The sequence below is a fragment of the Schistocerca piceifrons genome, chromosome 4, assembly GCF_021461385.2.
Source record: "Schistocerca piceifrons isolate TAMUIC-IGC-003096 chromosome 4, iqSchPice1.1, whole genome shotgun sequence".
Lineage (NCBI taxonomy): Eukaryota > Metazoa > Arthropoda > Insecta > Orthoptera > Acrididae > Schistocerca > Schistocerca piceifrons.
Genome location: NC_060141.1, coordinates 505657740 through 505675295, shown reverse-complemented (window position 1 = coordinate 505675295; position 17556 = coordinate 505657740).

The window sequence follows — 17556 nt, the reverse complement described above, 5'->3', positions numbered from 1 at the left end:
ACGTCTTGTGTGTCTCGCCTTTTTTTAAAGTAAAACAGTTACAGCACTTTTCCGCTTTTTGGAAACAGTCATCCTCCACAGAATTTCAGTAAACTACTCTGAGATTTCATTTTGTATAATTTTTGTTCAAATTTCAACAATTAGTATTGAAATACTGTCATCTTCAAGTGTTTTTTTATCTCCCGTAATCTTTCCGCTCTTCATGCCTCGAAAGGATTTGTAAACATCATATTACATCTTTGAAATGTCACTATTTTCGTCGTTAATTATCTGTGTTACCGAGTCGTGTCTTGAACTACACAAACATTTAAAGTAATCTTCGAACGCCTGGACAATTTACATTTTATTGTTAGTTACCATACCATCTATCAGCTTAAACGATGAAATGCATTGTCCAAAACAAGATAAGCTTATTTTTTGTTCCTTTAACACTTCTACTTTTTTCCATTTGTCTCTCTTCCAGAATTGTCATTGTGTGTTCTATTATTGGTTCTGTGAAATTCTATGATATATAGCTTCTATGATATATAGCTTACTTTTTGTAATTTAAGAACAGTATGTTTCGAGAAAACTGTTGTTTGTAAATGTTTTCTGGTGTGAATCTTATTAGATTTTCAGTAAAGACAAAAGTTTAACAAGAAGGTGTAGAAACTAAAAAGATTTTTTTTTACTTCATGCACCATATAGTGACATTAATTTGCACCCACAGACAACGAGTTTATTTACTCTTCATAGTTACTGGAGCTCACTCCAATCTTCAGACTTCGCAGAAAAGCTAAACACTTTACACGTATGGACTAAAAAACAACTTTATCTTGTCACATGTTAGTATTGGAAGTTATTTCGTCTAGTAAACACCGTTTTCCATGTGTTTTACAGTTCTTTCTCCGTGATGAGTAAGAAAAAATGCAAGTCCACATTAACTTTCTCCGTCATATTTTAAATCGATAGCATTCAGTCTAAGGACGTTAGCTTAGTTTCCTCACCGGTAAGGGAACACAAAGTAATCGGAGGAATCACGCACTTGAATAGACTGGAGAGTCGAATATCGACTTCGGCCGAAATCCAGATGAAACAGAATTTGCAATGTCCCAATGAGAAAATTATGAATTGATCTTCGCTTTGGATGTATAATTCTGAGAGGTTCTGCGTCCTGATGCAGACCTGAGAAGCGGTAAGAGCGAACACCCATTTTTTATCAGTTAATGGACATAAACCGCACAACTTATTCTTTTGAGACTTAACTACTCCTCATCTTTCTCGGAATTTAATGACACACATCATGAAGCACAGAACAGCAGAAATCATTTGGTAGCAAAGTGATTCTTTCAACGGCTTTCTTGGCGTTAACCAAATTACTTCCGGACAAGGCCACCTGAAACGGAATGTAGCGTTCCGATGTTCCTACCTGTGGGAACAGCATTAAGATTCGTCTTAAGCCTGTGAAACATGGCTGACTTGATCCTTATGAAGACGTTTCTAAAACTAATGTGACAGGTATAAAAAGTGTTCGACAAATACCATAAATGATGGTACAACGCTGCATTGTCCTTGCAAGCATCCTTCTGTAATGAAAGCGTTTAATAAGAAACGCTCACGCGTCTTAGCGGCCTACTTCTATTTATTACTTCATTGTCTTTCCTCCTGTCCTTTCAGTCGTTACCCCTCCTCTCCTGTCAAACGCTTCACAGCCACTCCCCAATTCTTCTGTCTCTGAATGTAAGTTACAAATACACTGGTGTTTGCTCTACTTCGTTATGTCACCATTCCATCAGCCGTTTGTGTATTTTGCCACTGAGTCGCAGCTTGTTCTGATCATGACTAGGGCCACTAAATTATTTTTCTACGCAGGAAATTGGTCTGAGAATCGTTGCGTCACTATTGGCAAAGTACACAATTCATTTACTTCACTTACCTGGTAGTTCCCACCTTACATCGGACCAGCGTTTTACACAAGCAGGGCTTTTTACATCTTAATTCCTTAAAATCAAAGCAATTTTAATATGATAGACAGTAACATAATGAAAGTAATGGAATTAAAGTGATTTCCTGCAAGATTCGAACGTATCTAATGACATTGTCATCAGAGACAAGGGCACAGTAAGGAGCGATTTACGGAACTGTCATAGGACTGCTTTTGTTCTGTACATACATCAAGAACCGTAGCGGTCACGCGGCTCCAGACTGAAGCGCCTAGAACCGATCGGCAACACCGGCCGGCGATTGTAGGAGAATACAAGATGATATGGACAGAATTTCTACATGGTGTGATGAGTTGCAGGTGCGTCAAAAGGTGGAAAATGTACGTTAATGCTTATGAGTAGGAAAAACAATCCTGTAAAGTTCGAATACAGTATTAGCAGTGTGGTGATTGACATAGTCACTCCCGTAAAGTATTGAGGTGTAACGTTGCAAAGCGATATTAAATGGAACGAGGAGGTAAGATTGATTGTAGGGAATGCGAATGCGCGGCTTCGATTTGTGGAGATAATTCCAGGTAACTGTAGCCCATATATAAAGGAGCCTGAGTGCAGAACACTAGTGTGATCCTTTCTTGGGTACTGCCCGACGGTCTGGATCCCAACACAATCATATTAAAGGCGGGCGAGATGCTAGATTTGTTTCCGTTAAGTTCTGTGAACAACCGAGTACAGAGAAGGTTTACAGAATCGGTATTTGCTACAGGCTGCAGAATAATTACATTGGCACCAACGTGCATCTCGCATGAGGACTACCAACTTGAGATCAGAGCATACCAAATGTCGGCTTTACTTCGCTGTATTTGAGAGTGGAATAAGAAATGAAACTTTAGGCGTGCCCAGGGGAGTGTAAGAGGACCATTACTTTACACATTATACATAAAAAAGTAAATTAGTTGCAAACTACGACGCGCACATACTTGATTCAACATGTAAACGTCGCTACAGATTTACTATACGGATTTAGGCTATGACATGTTCGATGTGCCAGCCATCATTGGCGATGACGTGGCACTGACGAATGGCTCTATTGTGCATGACCCATTGAAGTGTCGGAACATCAATGCTGTCGATGACCTCTTGAATCGCTGTTTTCAGCTCAGAAATGGTTTTGGGATTATTGCTGTACACCTTGTCTTTAATATAGCCCACAAAAAGGAGTCGCACGTGTTCAGATCTGGAGAATATGGTGGCGAATCGATGCCTTTGCCATTGGGCTCTGGATACCCCAAAGCCAGAATGTGGTCATCAAAGTGCTCCTCCAGGATATCAGAAACTCCCCTCTTTCGGTGGGGTCGATCTCCGTCTTGCAGGAAACATATTTTGTCTAATTGAGGGTCACTTTTTATAACGCATCGATTATTCCATGACTGGACATTACACTCCACACAGTCACCCGTTGAGGGTGAAGAGACTTCTCGATCGCGAAATGTGGATTCTCAGTCCCCCAGATGCGTCAATTTTGTCTATTGGCGAACCTATCCAAATGAAAGTGGGCTTCGCCGCTAAACCAAACCATATTCACTTCAAAGTCCTGTTCGTTAATTATGTGGACAATAGGGTTGGCGAAACGCAACTGTTGTTCGATACCACTGTAGCTGATGGGTTCGAATTTTGTATGGGAAGAGATGTAGGTCTTCAACACCAATTCGTCGTAGTGTCTCCCAGCTGGTCCCCACATGTTGTGCAGCTCGTCTGATAGATTTCCTGAGGCTGGTTTGAAAAACAGCGCGTGTCTCCTCCATGTTTTCACCCTTTCTGGACGACCGACATGGCCAGCACCGTCATTATGAACACTATCCATTCTCTCAAACTAGCAAATCAAATTCTTGATTGTTAGTTGTCTTCGGCTTGAATTCGGTCGCAATATCCCTTTTAGCCGCAGTTGGACTGTGATTGCTCGCATAGTAGACCTTCACAAGCGCTATACGCTTATGTACGCTTTACCCTGCAAATGGCTGACAACAAGAAGGCGCTTGCGCATGTGCATACTAATTCCCATCACGCTCCGCAGCCAACCGTGCAGCTTGAGTGTCCTAACGCAAACAGTTCAGAAGTAATGCTGATTTTGTTTCATGTAGTTCGATAACTGTCGCCCTCTATATGAATGACCTAGCAGATAACGTCGGAAGTCCCACGCTTTCCGTGGATGATGCTGTTGTATAAAAAGAAGTCGCGACTCTAGAAAATTGTAGTGAAATGCAGGAAGACGTGCAGAGAATAGATGTTTGTGGAATGGACCCTCGACATAAACAAATATAACGTGTTGCGAATGCAGAGACGGAAGTACTTATTACTGTATGATTACAAAACTGCAGAACAAGGGCTGGAAGCAGTTACTTCCATAAAATATCAAGGAGTACTGAATCATCCTCCTCTACCATTACCTTTTTTTTGAAATAACTGATACAATCTATACTATCGATTCTCGCATAGGTTTAAATTATCTCAGTAGTTTCATTAAAAGAATTAATATAATTTTGTATACGCTGTGTTATATTTCAAGTTAAAATGTATAAAAAAGAAATTAAGGCGTTGCAATCTGTATGTACTAACAGTTAAAATTACTCTTCCTTCAAAAATAATTGAAATTACAAAATTTGTGGCATACTTAAAATTCATATTATTAATTGCACAATCTAACGCTAATTATTAAATTTATTTCTAGATTGATTTACAAAATAATGGTATATTTTAGTGAAGATTCTTCTTTGGTAAAGAAAGTTTGTAAACTCTTTCGCTTTGTAAACTCTTTGGAATAATGTGAGTAGCGCATAACTTAAGTAGTGGTGGGCATGCCTCTGATGGAAGTAGACTTTTCCAAGTTTCTCGCCAATAATGTAATTATTGGTTATTTTGAATGTGGAAAACGTAAAAACTGTGTGATGTTGAAAGATGTGACACAGAATAAAATTCAAGAATAATACAGGCAAATCTTCATAAATTACTTAAACATGAAGAACCTACAAAACCGAAATTTCAGCTACAAGAATGTACCCCTAGACAAGACTTTGAGCCGTGGGCAACAAAAACGAGATAATGAAGACAAGTAAAAAGTTATTCTTTTGTATATCTTACGCCTCTCGAAGCTATCAAAATTTGTGAAAAGAATGAGAATTTCAATAGTGATGTGTGAGAAGGTAAGATCACAATACGCATATGGAGCGATATGAAGTGGAACGACAAAATAAAATAAATCACTAGTAAGGCAGGCACCAGACTGAGATTCACTGAAAGAAAGTAAATGTAGGCTACCAAAAAGGAAGTGAATATTTAATCACCTGCCAAGATCGCTAAACTCATTGATTCATATAATTACCAGTTTCGGTAGTTCCCTGTTGCCATTTTCGAATTTGCAAAAGATGGGACTGACGATGCTGGAATACAGCATACATAATTATATTAAAAATCTGCAACATGTGGAATACCGGCATACCTATCTCTACATCATCACAGGATCTTCTCCTTCAGTATAGTAAGTGGTGTTATAAAACGTATATCCATGTTGGTATCGTGAGCTACACTAGAAGTTGTCATGTCAGTTTTAAAATAGCAGCCATGTACACACATGTTATTGCGCCACTGACAAGTGCTCTCATCAACAACACTTTACAGCTGACAGATCCCAGCGTAAACACTCTTAGTGATATTCAGGTACATCAGATGTCACAGTGGTAGTACGAATCGACACTATCATCTCACATTAGATGAAGGCACGGGTCTACTACTTCAAATAATTACATATGCCTAAATTATTGTCATGACATATAAGCCAAGTCAGTATCTTACAGTTTTAATTATTTGAAGTAGTAGACCCGTGCCTTCATCTAATGTGAGATGATAGTGTCGATTCATACTACCACTGTGACATCTGATGTAGGCCTACTTGAATATCACTAAGAGTGTTTCCTCTGGAATCTGTCAGCTGTAAAGTGTGTCATCTGTAAAGTGTTGTTGAATGAGAGCACTTGTCAGCGGCGAAATAATATGTGTGTACGTGGCTGTTTTTATATATATATATATATATATATATATATATATATATATATATATATATATATATATAATGGAAGGAATTCTACTTAGAAATCGGGAGACGACGTTGTATACGGATGTCGGGTGCTGAGGTTTCACCAACACATCATACGACGCGTTGTCATAGACCGAATTCAGCACGTTTATATATCCCATCTTACAGAAAAAAAACTATTAGAAATTTTTTATAAATATTTTAGAGAAATTTTTTTATGAAAATTTGCGTATAATATTATTCTGTATGAAAATTTGCCTTAAGAATTCGTCGTTTTAAAATTACGAAGATCTGGAAACTGGCCATATTCTGTTACATGATACAATTTTTGACAATGGGTGAGTATGACGTGAATATATTTGTTATATCGGAGGTATATGTAAAAGTGAGCTGGTAGTGCTAGAAAATGGGCTCATTTCAAGAGCGACTGCAAGCCCTTACGCTGTAATAGACGTACATTGGCTGCGTTCAACATTGGAAGGTTGTTCACCCAGTTTGCACGTAGGCATCAGGTGAGTGACGACGTTTCAACCAGACCTCCAGCAACGCGTTGACGTAGAAATTCTCATGTAAAAACCGTAATTGACAACAGAAGCATAAACCTCCAATGATGGTATATATGTTCCCAATGTATTAATGGTGAAAAATCATTTCTCTGCTTGTAAATATCAAGCTGTTTCTGGATGTATTAAAATCTGTCTATGTATGATACCGTTAGATGTACATAGAGCATCTAAGTGTTTACAGGCTGTGGTTTTGGTTGTGATTTGGAATAGAGAAAAATTCGGAAAAGAAGTTTTCAGACTTTTTATAAAATATATTTTTTTTTAATCTAAAGTGGTATAAAAGGGTTTATGTACAAATTACGTTTTATGAATGATGCACGTGATTTTACAGACTTTTTTTTAAAACTGTAGAATACTGATTTGGCTAATATGTCATGATAATAATTTAGACATACGTAATTATATGGAATTCTAGATCCATGCTTTAATCTAATGTGAGATGATAGTTTCGATTCCTCCTACCTCCGCCCCATCTGATGTACCTATGTATGATTAAGAATGTTTATACCGGTATCTGTCAGGTGTAAAGTGGTGATAATGAGTGCATTTATAATCGGCGCAATAACATATGTGTACGTAGCTGTTGTATTAAAACTCACACGCCATCTTCTAGTACATCTCAAGATACCAAAATGAAGATACACTGTGTAGCATCCCTTAGTGTACTGAAGGGGAAGATTGTGCATTGATGTAAACATCGATATGTTGTTATTCCATGTATTGTAAGCCTTGATTGTAATTATGTATGCTGTCATGTTATTTGCTGTATCCTAGTATTTTCGCTCCCATCTTTTTCAGATCCGAAGATGACAACAGAGAATTTCCGAAACCGGTAATTATATATACATCAAAGAAAGTTTTGCATCACCCCTGTTCCCAGAACTCCTGAAGATAGACGTTGACTGAGGATATTGTACTATAGACACAGTCCCTTTGACTGTTCAGAGATGTCCCTAAGCCCGCCCGAAGATGTAAACAACCATGCATGAGCAGCGTCTATTAGACGGACGGGGTCAGATAGCCGATCAGTTCCAGTCATTCTACCAGGAAGGAGGTACACAGCTCATTTTGTCTGTAGTTCAACCATGCTTAGATGGTCAATACCGCCGTTAGATTACGTCCGCATTGTTACTTTGTGCCACGAAGGGCTCTCAACAAGGGAAGTGTCCAGGTGTCTCGGAGTGAACCAAAGCGATACAGATAGACAGGAGCTGTCGATGACATGCCTCGCTCAGGCCACCCAAGGGCTACCACTGAAATGGATGACCGCTATCTACGGATAATGGCTCAGAGGAACCCTGACAGAAACACCACCATGTTGAATAATACTTTTCGTGCAGCCACAAGGCGACGTGTACGACTCAAACTGTGCGCAATAGGCTGCGTGATGCAAAACCTCACTCCCGACGTCCATGCCGAGGTCCATCTTTGCAAACCCGACACCATGCAGTATAGATGGGCCCAACAACATGTCGAAAGGACAGCTCAGCATTGGCATCACGTTCTCTTCACCGATGAGTGTCACATATACCGTCAACCAGATAGTCATCGGAGACGTGTTTGCAGGCAATCCGGTCAAGCCGAACGTCTTAGGCTCACTGTCCAGCGAGTGCAGCGAGGTGGAGGTTCCCCGCTGGTTTGGGGTGGCATTACGTCGCGCCGACGTATGCCGTTGGTCGTTATGAGTGGCGCCGTAATGGCTGTACGATACGTGAATGCCATCCTCCGACCGATAGTACAACCATATCGGCAGCATATTGGCGAGGCATTCGTCTTCATGGACGATAATATTGCGTCCCCATCGTGAACCTCTTCTGAATGTCTTCCTTCGGGATAACGACATCGCTCGACTAGAGTGGCCAGCATGTTCTCCAGACATGAAACCTATCGTACATGCCTGGGATAGATTGAAAAGGGCTGCTTATGGACGACGTGACTCACCAACTGCTCTGAGGGATCTACGCCGAATCGCCGTTGAGGATTGGGGCAATCTGGACCAACAGTGCCTTGATGAACTTGTGGATAGTATGCCAGACGAACACAGGTATGCTTCAATGCAAGAGGACGTGCTACTGGGTACTAGAGGTACCGGAATGTACAGCAATCTGGACCATGACCTCTGAAGGTCTCGATGCACAACATGCAATTTAAGGCTTTCATGAGTAATAAAAAGGGCGGAAATGATGTTTATGTTGATATCCATTCCAATTTTCTGTACAGGTTCCGGACCACTCGGAGCCGAGGTGATGAAAACATTTTTGGTGTGTGTATGAATAGTTTATTATAGCGAACTTGGTGGTTGAAAATTATTCTGTTTCGTGATATTACAGATCTATCCCACGCTGAGGATGTCAGAATTGTATAACAAAGGAAGTCGGCCACAAAGTACTCGTTCGACCAAAACTTGAATACTGCTCACCAGTATGGGATCCGTACCGAATAGGATTGATAGAGGAAATAGAGAAGATCCAAAGAAGAGCAGCACGTTTCGTTTCAGGTTCATTTAATGAGCGCGAAAGCGTCACGGAGATGCTCAGCCACTCCCAGTGGCAGTCGCTGCAAAACTGGTGTTCTGCATCTCGTTATGGTCTGCTGTGAAGGTTCTGAGAGTATACATTCTTAGAAGAGTGAAACAGTATATTGATTCCTCCTATGTATATCTCCCAAAAAGGCAATGAAGATGAAATCAGAGAGATTCAAGGCCACGCGGAGGCTTACCAGCAATCATTCATCCAGCGAAACATGTGCGAGTGGAACAGGAAGAGGGGGAAAGTGACAGTTATACACTAAGTACCCTTCAGTACACACCGTAAGGTGGCTGGCGGAGTGTAGATGTATATGTAGACCAGTAATAGTACTAAGTACGCTCTGGCATGCACCGAAAGGTAGCTTGCGGAATATGTATGTAGATGTAGATATACAATGTGAATAACAGTTCTGACTAAGAACTAACAGCGTCAATACTATCTGTATTCCTACTGTTATAGTAACCAATACTATTATTACTGCTGCCATAAAATAACAAGAGTGATTATAGCAGACGTGAAATGTGTTTATAGGTGTACAAAAGTGATACATTCTCATTTAGCAGATTCAGAAGGAAAGAAATTTAGATACACTGCACCAACAAGCGGCTTTGGGAAGTGGTAAATGGTCTGGCGAGGAAAGGAGGATACCTGGTTGTAATTGGGTATTGGCTATGTAGAAGATAAAATCGGCTATTATTGTTGTATTCGTAAATGCAATCCATTAACTGCCATTTGCTTCTGGAGATCTTATTCAGTTAACTGATACAGTTGCGCAGATCACTCCAAAGGACATTGAAAGGCGGATGGGTGATGGAGGGTGACAGAATGGACTTTGCCCTGATAGGAACGAGTGTGTTTTTCTGTGTTGTTCAGAATGTGTGGTAAAGTAGAGAAGAAATACGAGCGAGTATATGATGGTAAAACAGAGGAGACTGTGTATATGGAAATACCTGAGAGAGTCCGCATGAAGCACCGATAACTGTGCCTAAAATGGTGAAATATGATGAAATAGTTGAACACCATACCGTACACAAGCTTTCATCGTCAATTCCTAAGACCGTGAGCTTTTTCGGGAAAGATCTTGCAAGATGACATCGCTGTAGTGAATAATTACAAGCACAAGCGGTTTACACGGTTTTATTCGGTCAATAAGGAAGAGTTTTTCGAATTTTTTTAGGGGACTGATATGCTGATGGGTACCCAGCAGAGTTGAGACTTCCATCTCCTTATTACTCCTATACATTTTGCTGAGGGACTGAAATTTTTGTTAGAATCATTCTGGATTATGGTGGGGATTCCTCATATCTCGGAGTAATTAGCCTAGAACGACGAAAGACTGCTTGGATTATATTCATGTCGATACAAAATCAAATCGAAAAACCACTATGAGCATGTGAAATAATGACAATTGGGGGAAATGTTTAACGATATAGGAAGAAATTTGTCGTGGCGTTGTTCAATTGAAATTAATGGGGTTAAGATTAAAGTCTCCCATTTAAGAAATCATTCACGTAGGAAGATCGTATAATATATCGTACAACATATCGTATGATATATCGCCCTTTGATCGTCATACAGGCTCCCATACAGGAACAATTCCTTAATGTTCGAATACGGCGTCAATAGTGAACTGCTTGATAGTCACGCCGATTTGATAACTGGGCATAAGGTTGCAAAGTAATATGAAATGGAACGAGCACGCAAGGATGGTAATAGGGAAGGAGAATGGTCGACTTCAGTTTATTGGAAGAATTTAAGGGACGTGTGGTTGACCTGTAAAGGAAACTGAATATAGAAAACTAGTGTCACCAATTCTTGAGTACTGCTTGCGTATTTGGGATTCTCACCTGGTCGGATTAAAGCAAGACATAGAAGCAATTCAGAAGCGGGCTGCTAGATTTATCCCGGTAGTTCGATCAACACGCGAGTATTACTGAGATGCTGCGTGAACTCCAGTGGGAATCCCCGGAGGGAACGCGATGTTCCTTTCGTGGAACGCTGTTGACAAAATTTAGAGAACTGACATTTGAAGCTGACTGCAGAACGATTCTGCTGCCGCCCACGTACGTTTCGCGTTAGGACCAAGAAGTTCAGATAAAAAAAATTAGGGCTTGCGCGGAGACGTTTAGGCAGTTGTTTTCCCTCACTCTGTTTGAGAGTGGAACAGGAAAGAAAGTGACTGGTAGCTGTATAAGGCACCCTCTGTCACTCCCCGTGCGGTTTCGGTGGCTTGCGGAGTACGTTCGAGGGCATTATGCTTTCCTGAAACATAGCACTAACTCAGTGGAGAGGACTGCGAATCTACCTCTGCAGCGTTCACCTCTAGTGTGCAGGGAAACAACTGAAAATCTAAACTAGGTCATCCAGAAGAAATTTCAACGCTTCTCCTAAACAACACAAACGTGTTATCTTCTGGAAAGCACCATTTCGTTAGTGCTGTTTACCTCTTCATTCGTAGTGTCATCTTCTAAGCTACACTTGCTCTTATAACAGAAGTAAGACGATGGGTACCCGTGGTCTAGGGGTAGCGTCTTTGATTCATAATCAAAACGTCTTCGGTTCCGGGTTCGATCCCCACTACTGCCTGAATTTTGATAAATAATCAGCATTGGCTGCCGAAGACTTCCGGAATAAGAAGTCAGCCTCATTCTGCCAACGGCCTTGTGAAAGAGGGCGGAGGAGCGGATAGAGGTTCAGGGCACTCTCTTGTCCTAGGGGTGGGAAATTGCCCCTAAAGGCGGAAGAATCAGCAATGATCAACGACATGAGGATGCAGAAGGCAATGGAAACCACTGCATTAAAGACACGTAACGTGTATCCACAGGACATGTGGCCTGTAATTGAAGAAGTGTCATGATGATCTCTCTATTGGCAAAAGATTCCGGAATAGTCCCCCATTCGGATCTCCGGGAGGGGACTGCCAAGGGGGAGGTTACCATGAGAAAAAGATTGAATAATCAACGAAAGGATAACGTTCTACGAGTCGGGGCGTGGAATGTCAGAAGCTTGAACGTGGTAGGGAAAATAGAAAATCTGAAAAGGGAAATGCAAAGGCTCAATCTAGATATAGTAGGGGTCAGTGAAGTGAAGTGGAAGGAAGACAAGGATTTCTGGTCAGATGAGTATCGGGTAATATCAACAGCAGCAGAAAATGGTATAACAGGTGTAGGATTCGTTATGAATAGGAAGGTAGGGCAGAGGGTGTGTTACTGTGAACAGTTCAGTGACCGGGTTGTTCTAATCAGAATCGACAGCAGACCAACACCGACAACGATAGTTCAGGTATACATGCCGACGTCGCAAGCTGAAGATGAACAGATAGAGAAAGTGTATGAGGATATTGAAAGGGTAATGCAGTATGTAAAGGGGGACGAAAATCTAATAGTCATGGGCGACTGGAATGCAGTTGTAGGGGAAGGAGTAGAAGAAAAGGTTACAGGAGAATATGGGCTTGGGACAAGGAATGAAAGAGGAGAAAGACTAATTGAGTTCTGTAACAAGTTTCATCTAGTAATAGCGAATACCCTGTTCAAGAATCACAAGAGGAGGAGGTATACTTGGAAAAGGCCGGGAGATACGGGAAGATTTCAGTTAGATTGCATCATGCTCAGACAGAATTCCGAAATCAGATACTGGATTGTAAGGCGTACCCAGGAGCAGATATAGACTCAGATCACAATATAGTAGTGATGAAGAATAGGCTGAAGTTCAAGACATTAGTGAGGAAGAATCAATACGCAAAGAAGTGGGATACGGAAGTACTAAGGAATGACGAGATACGTTTGAAGTTCTCTAACGCTATAGATACAGCAATAAGGAATAGCGCAGTAGGCAGTACAGTTAAAGAGGAATGGACATCTCTAAAAAGGGCCACCACAGAAGTTGGGAAGGAAAACATAGGTACAAAGAAGGTAGCTGCGAAGAAACCATGGGTAACAGAAGAAATACTTCAGTTGATTGATGAAAGGAGGAAGTACAAACATGTTCCGGGAAAATCAGGAATACAGAAATACAAGTCGCTGAGCAATGAAATAAATAGGAAGTGCAGGGAAGCTAAGACGAAATGGCTGCAGGAAAAGTGTGAAGACATCGAAAAAGATATGATTGTCGGAAGGACAGGCTCAGCATACAGGAAAGTCAAAATAACCTTTGGTGACATTAAAAGCAACTGTGGTAACATTAAGAGTGCAAAGGAATTCCACTGTTAAATGCAGAGGAGAGAGCAGATAGGTGGAATGAATACATTGAAAGCCTCTATGAGGGTGAAGATTTGTCTGATGTGATAGAAGAAGAAACAGGAGTCGATTTAGAAGAGATAGGGGATCCACTGTTCAAAGTCAACGATGTTGTGAAGGTCTTTGGCATTGCGGTATCATATCGATATGTGAGTTGTGACTCGACTGCAAGTATACACCTAGGCTAGATTCAGTCTGTATGTTTTATATCAACTTTATTTGCCACTGGTGATGTATGTAATAATTGGAATGATCAGCTGCAGAGTGCTATGATATTACATACACTTTTTAAAATGCCATAAAACTGATTTATTAAAAATGGAGTCATATTTCGTAATATTTCTAGTTGGAATTTTAAAGTTGTGATATAAATATTTATGTGCTGTTCAAAGGTACATTTCTGCCATGGATACACTCCCTGTTGAACGTTGAACGACGTTCAGCATGTGTTGGGTAAACCTTTTAGACAGAAAAGAACTTGTTTCCAATTGCCATACAACTTTATAAATCCATATGCTGTCTCAAATATTTAATTTTGCTTAAGGATTACTGAACGATTTATGTGACAAAATTAGTTGTCCCATAACGTTTGAAATGTCACTTACTGTAATTAAGTTTAGTTTACAAACGTTAAGGACTGTCTGATCTCTTCTGTACTATCGTGGTGTTACTTTACATCTGGACGGACTGTCATAATAACCGGTGTCCTCTAGTAGTCTCTAGCGGTACCCATTGTGTATCTTACAACGATTGTACTGTGGAGGGTTGCGACGATGTGCAACACATATATGATATGTTCGTTGCATACATTCAGGTGCAGCCTACACGTTGGAATTCAGGCGTGACCCATTTTTATTGGTGTCGAGTGTACCTAAACCGATGGAAGTGAATCGTACGTTAAACGTTTTCGAAGATCAAATGGGACAGGGCTCAAAATCAATTAATTAAGGGCAGAGTGACCAGGCACTGGGAAGTGTGCTAAAGAGGAATGGGAGTTCTGGAAAGGTCGAGTAAAGGTCCGCGACTCACATACTTGCGCCACAGAGACCTGATGAACATTTCTCATTATGCTGAGAAAGGGGAGGTGGGAGTTGTTCAGCAAGTCCGATTTCTTCGTACTCTGAGGACGACGCACGGCCCTCGAAAGGCGGTAACGAGGGGGCGTGGCGCGGCGCGGTGCTGCGAGTGTCAAGGCGCAACCGTCGCTGGCGACGCGATGACAGGTCGTTACTGCGGGCTCATAATTCTGGGAGCCGCCGAGGCGGGCCGCTGCAGGCGCGGGGCGTAACGAGAGCGCCGCAACCAGCGCTGTACGTCACTTCCGGCTGCCTCTGTTGCCGCGACTCTGGAGATGTGGAGGGCACAGGCTGCTGCATGTCCCGAGCTCACCGCACGCCCAAGTCCTTCCTGCAGACAGACGTCTGTGAGATATTCTTGGAGGGGATATTCTTGTAATGATACGTTTATTGCATCTGAGTTCGTGTACAATTATAATAACACATGAAGTTAGAAATTTTACCTATTGTGATTAGGACAGCCACTTATTGACCGTGTCCTTTTGCTATAGAGTCCCGTACGGTGAAATAAAATGTCGTGTGGCTAGGGTCTCCCGTCTGGTGGACCGGTCGGCTGGTGGAGTTAAAGCTAGTTAAAGCCACGTCGGCGGCTTCCGTTTCGATAACGATGATATGATGAAGACAACACAAAACGCAGTCTCCGAGCGGAGAAAGTCTCCGACCCAGCTGGGAATCGAACCCGGGTGTCTCGCATGGCATTCTGCCGCGCTGACCAATCAGCTATCGAGGCGGAGTTCTGTGTGTTAACATTTACATATTCAATGACACAGTTTACACGCACACATTGCGTTTCTTTCATGATATGACGTGTTGTTGCACGTAAGGTGGCGGAAACCATGGACTGCTATTCTGGTGATCGCGTGTCTCATCTCGAAGGTTTCCCTTGACCATGTTCGGTCAATCCCGTTTTGTCAAATTCTGGAGGAATGTCTTTCCTTTTCTCTGTTCCATGTTTTTAGTAGGCATTCCGAAGCGCTGGTGTTGGGTAGCATCAGGTTTGTCCGTAGGACTTCAGTGAGAAAGGATTCCCTCGCCAGAAGTTATGCGAGTCTGCATCGTGTTGTTTTGGACAGTCCGATCGCTTTCTTTATGTAGGCCCCCTTTACTCTTTTTCGTGTCGTTAGATTTTTCACTATGGGATGTGGTCCGAAGTTTTATATGTCGTGCGTTAGCATTGGAGATATTTCGGTTCTGAATATTAACAATGCTGTCCCTAGGTGGAGGGACCTATCGAGGCGGAGTTCTGTGTGTTAACATTTACATATTCAACGACACAGCTTACACGCACACATTGCGTCTCTTTCATGATATGACGCGCTGTTGCACATAAGGTGGTGGAAACCATGGACTGCTATTCTAGTGATCACGTGCCTCATCTCGAAGATTTCCTATGTCCATGTTCGGTTAATCTTGTGCTGTCAGATTCTGGAGGAATGTCTTCCCTTATCTCCCTTCAATGTTTTCAGTAGGCATTCCGAAGCGCTGGTGTTGGGTAGCATCAGTTTTGTCCGTAGGACTTCAGTGAGAAACGATTCCCTTGCCAGCAGGTATGCGAGCCTTCATCGTGTTGTTTTGGACAGGGCGATCGCTTTCTTTATGTAGGTCGCCTTTACTCTTTCTAGTGTCGTTAGATTTTTCACTGTGCGATGTGGTCCGAAGTTTTCTAGGCCGTGCGTCAGTATTGGAGATATTTTGTTTCTGAATATTGACATTCCTGTCTCTAGGTTGAGGGCCTCATATATTCTATTTAATGAATATCCGTCATTTCTTTCTCAATTACTTGTTTTGCAAAACATTTTGCACTCCTTTGAATTGTGACCCATAGGTACTTTAAGTGTGGTACGATTTTCAGTTTTCTCTCCCGTATGAAGATCTCAGCCGATGCAGCCGCTCTTCCTCAATTTCTGGGCACCATCATTTCTGTTTCTGCTACATTTGTTTCGAAACTTTGTTCGACGCACCAATCGGCCATATCGTTTATTGTTTCTCATAGATTTGCAATATCCTTTGAGCTTATTATAGTATCGTCTGCATTTGCATTTGAGATCACACCTTTCTTCTGAGGAATGTTTATAATTTCTTCCACTGCAAGGATAAATAACAGAGTAATCAGTGGGTCTCTCTGAAGTACTCCGTCTGTTTCAAGTATCGGCCCTGATTGTAAGAGATTATCTGAGATCCTTATTTTGTTCCATTGCAGTATTGCACTTACGATTTATGTACATATGTTGTTTTAACTTAGCTTTTCCATCATTTTTTTATCACTAGCTTTCTGCTTATAAAGTCAAAGGCTTTTGTGAAGTCTACAAATACTACACAAAAATTTCTCTCTCTTCAAGGGCTTAACATGCGCTTCTTGTAACGAATCATTTCCTATCCTCGTCTTTGTGCTCATCCTGTTCGCCATGGTGGACTCCACACTGAGTTTCCGATATCCAGGAGAAGGATGAAAAGACATGATACAACGTGTCGTTAATTGAACACGATGCGCTGTAATGTTTGACATTAACTACGAGTCCACTGCACATAACCAAGTGCAGGTGTTTTCGTCGGCAAACAAAAAGCGAGAATCCAAGCAATACAATAAACCGTAACAAGTGCGCGGTCGTGGCAATGGTTGTCGTCGATGGAGTAGCCAGATGGTAACGTAAGGACATCAAACGTGTGAACTTACAAGTGAGCATGGGGCCTTTTCTCAGTCCGCAGATCATTGGCTATTATTTCGGTAACCCTGCTAAATGAGTTGTGGTCGAGGTTTGCTACATTCATCATTCCTGATTTTATGACTGATAGGTATTAGTGAGCAGTGTATTGTTGTGGGACAAAATTACATTGAAATACTAATGTCAAAAATCTGGTGTGGTTGACTAAAATTTTAGAACACATTCGAAGTGAATACTATTTATGTAAGAAAATAACTGAACTATGTGTAATGCCAAAACGCTCAATATCAACCATTTTATAAGCACGAAAACTACGCTACTGGACTGTAAAAGTACAGATACTTGTCGAATTTAGTACCAGTGCTACAATGAAAAAAAATTGGGGGACAAGATCACCGGACGTCCTCGGTAACAGTGCTGTTGTTCTGGTGAGACTTTTCGCCAAAGTGACAAATAAGGATTTACGTAATAGGTCCTTT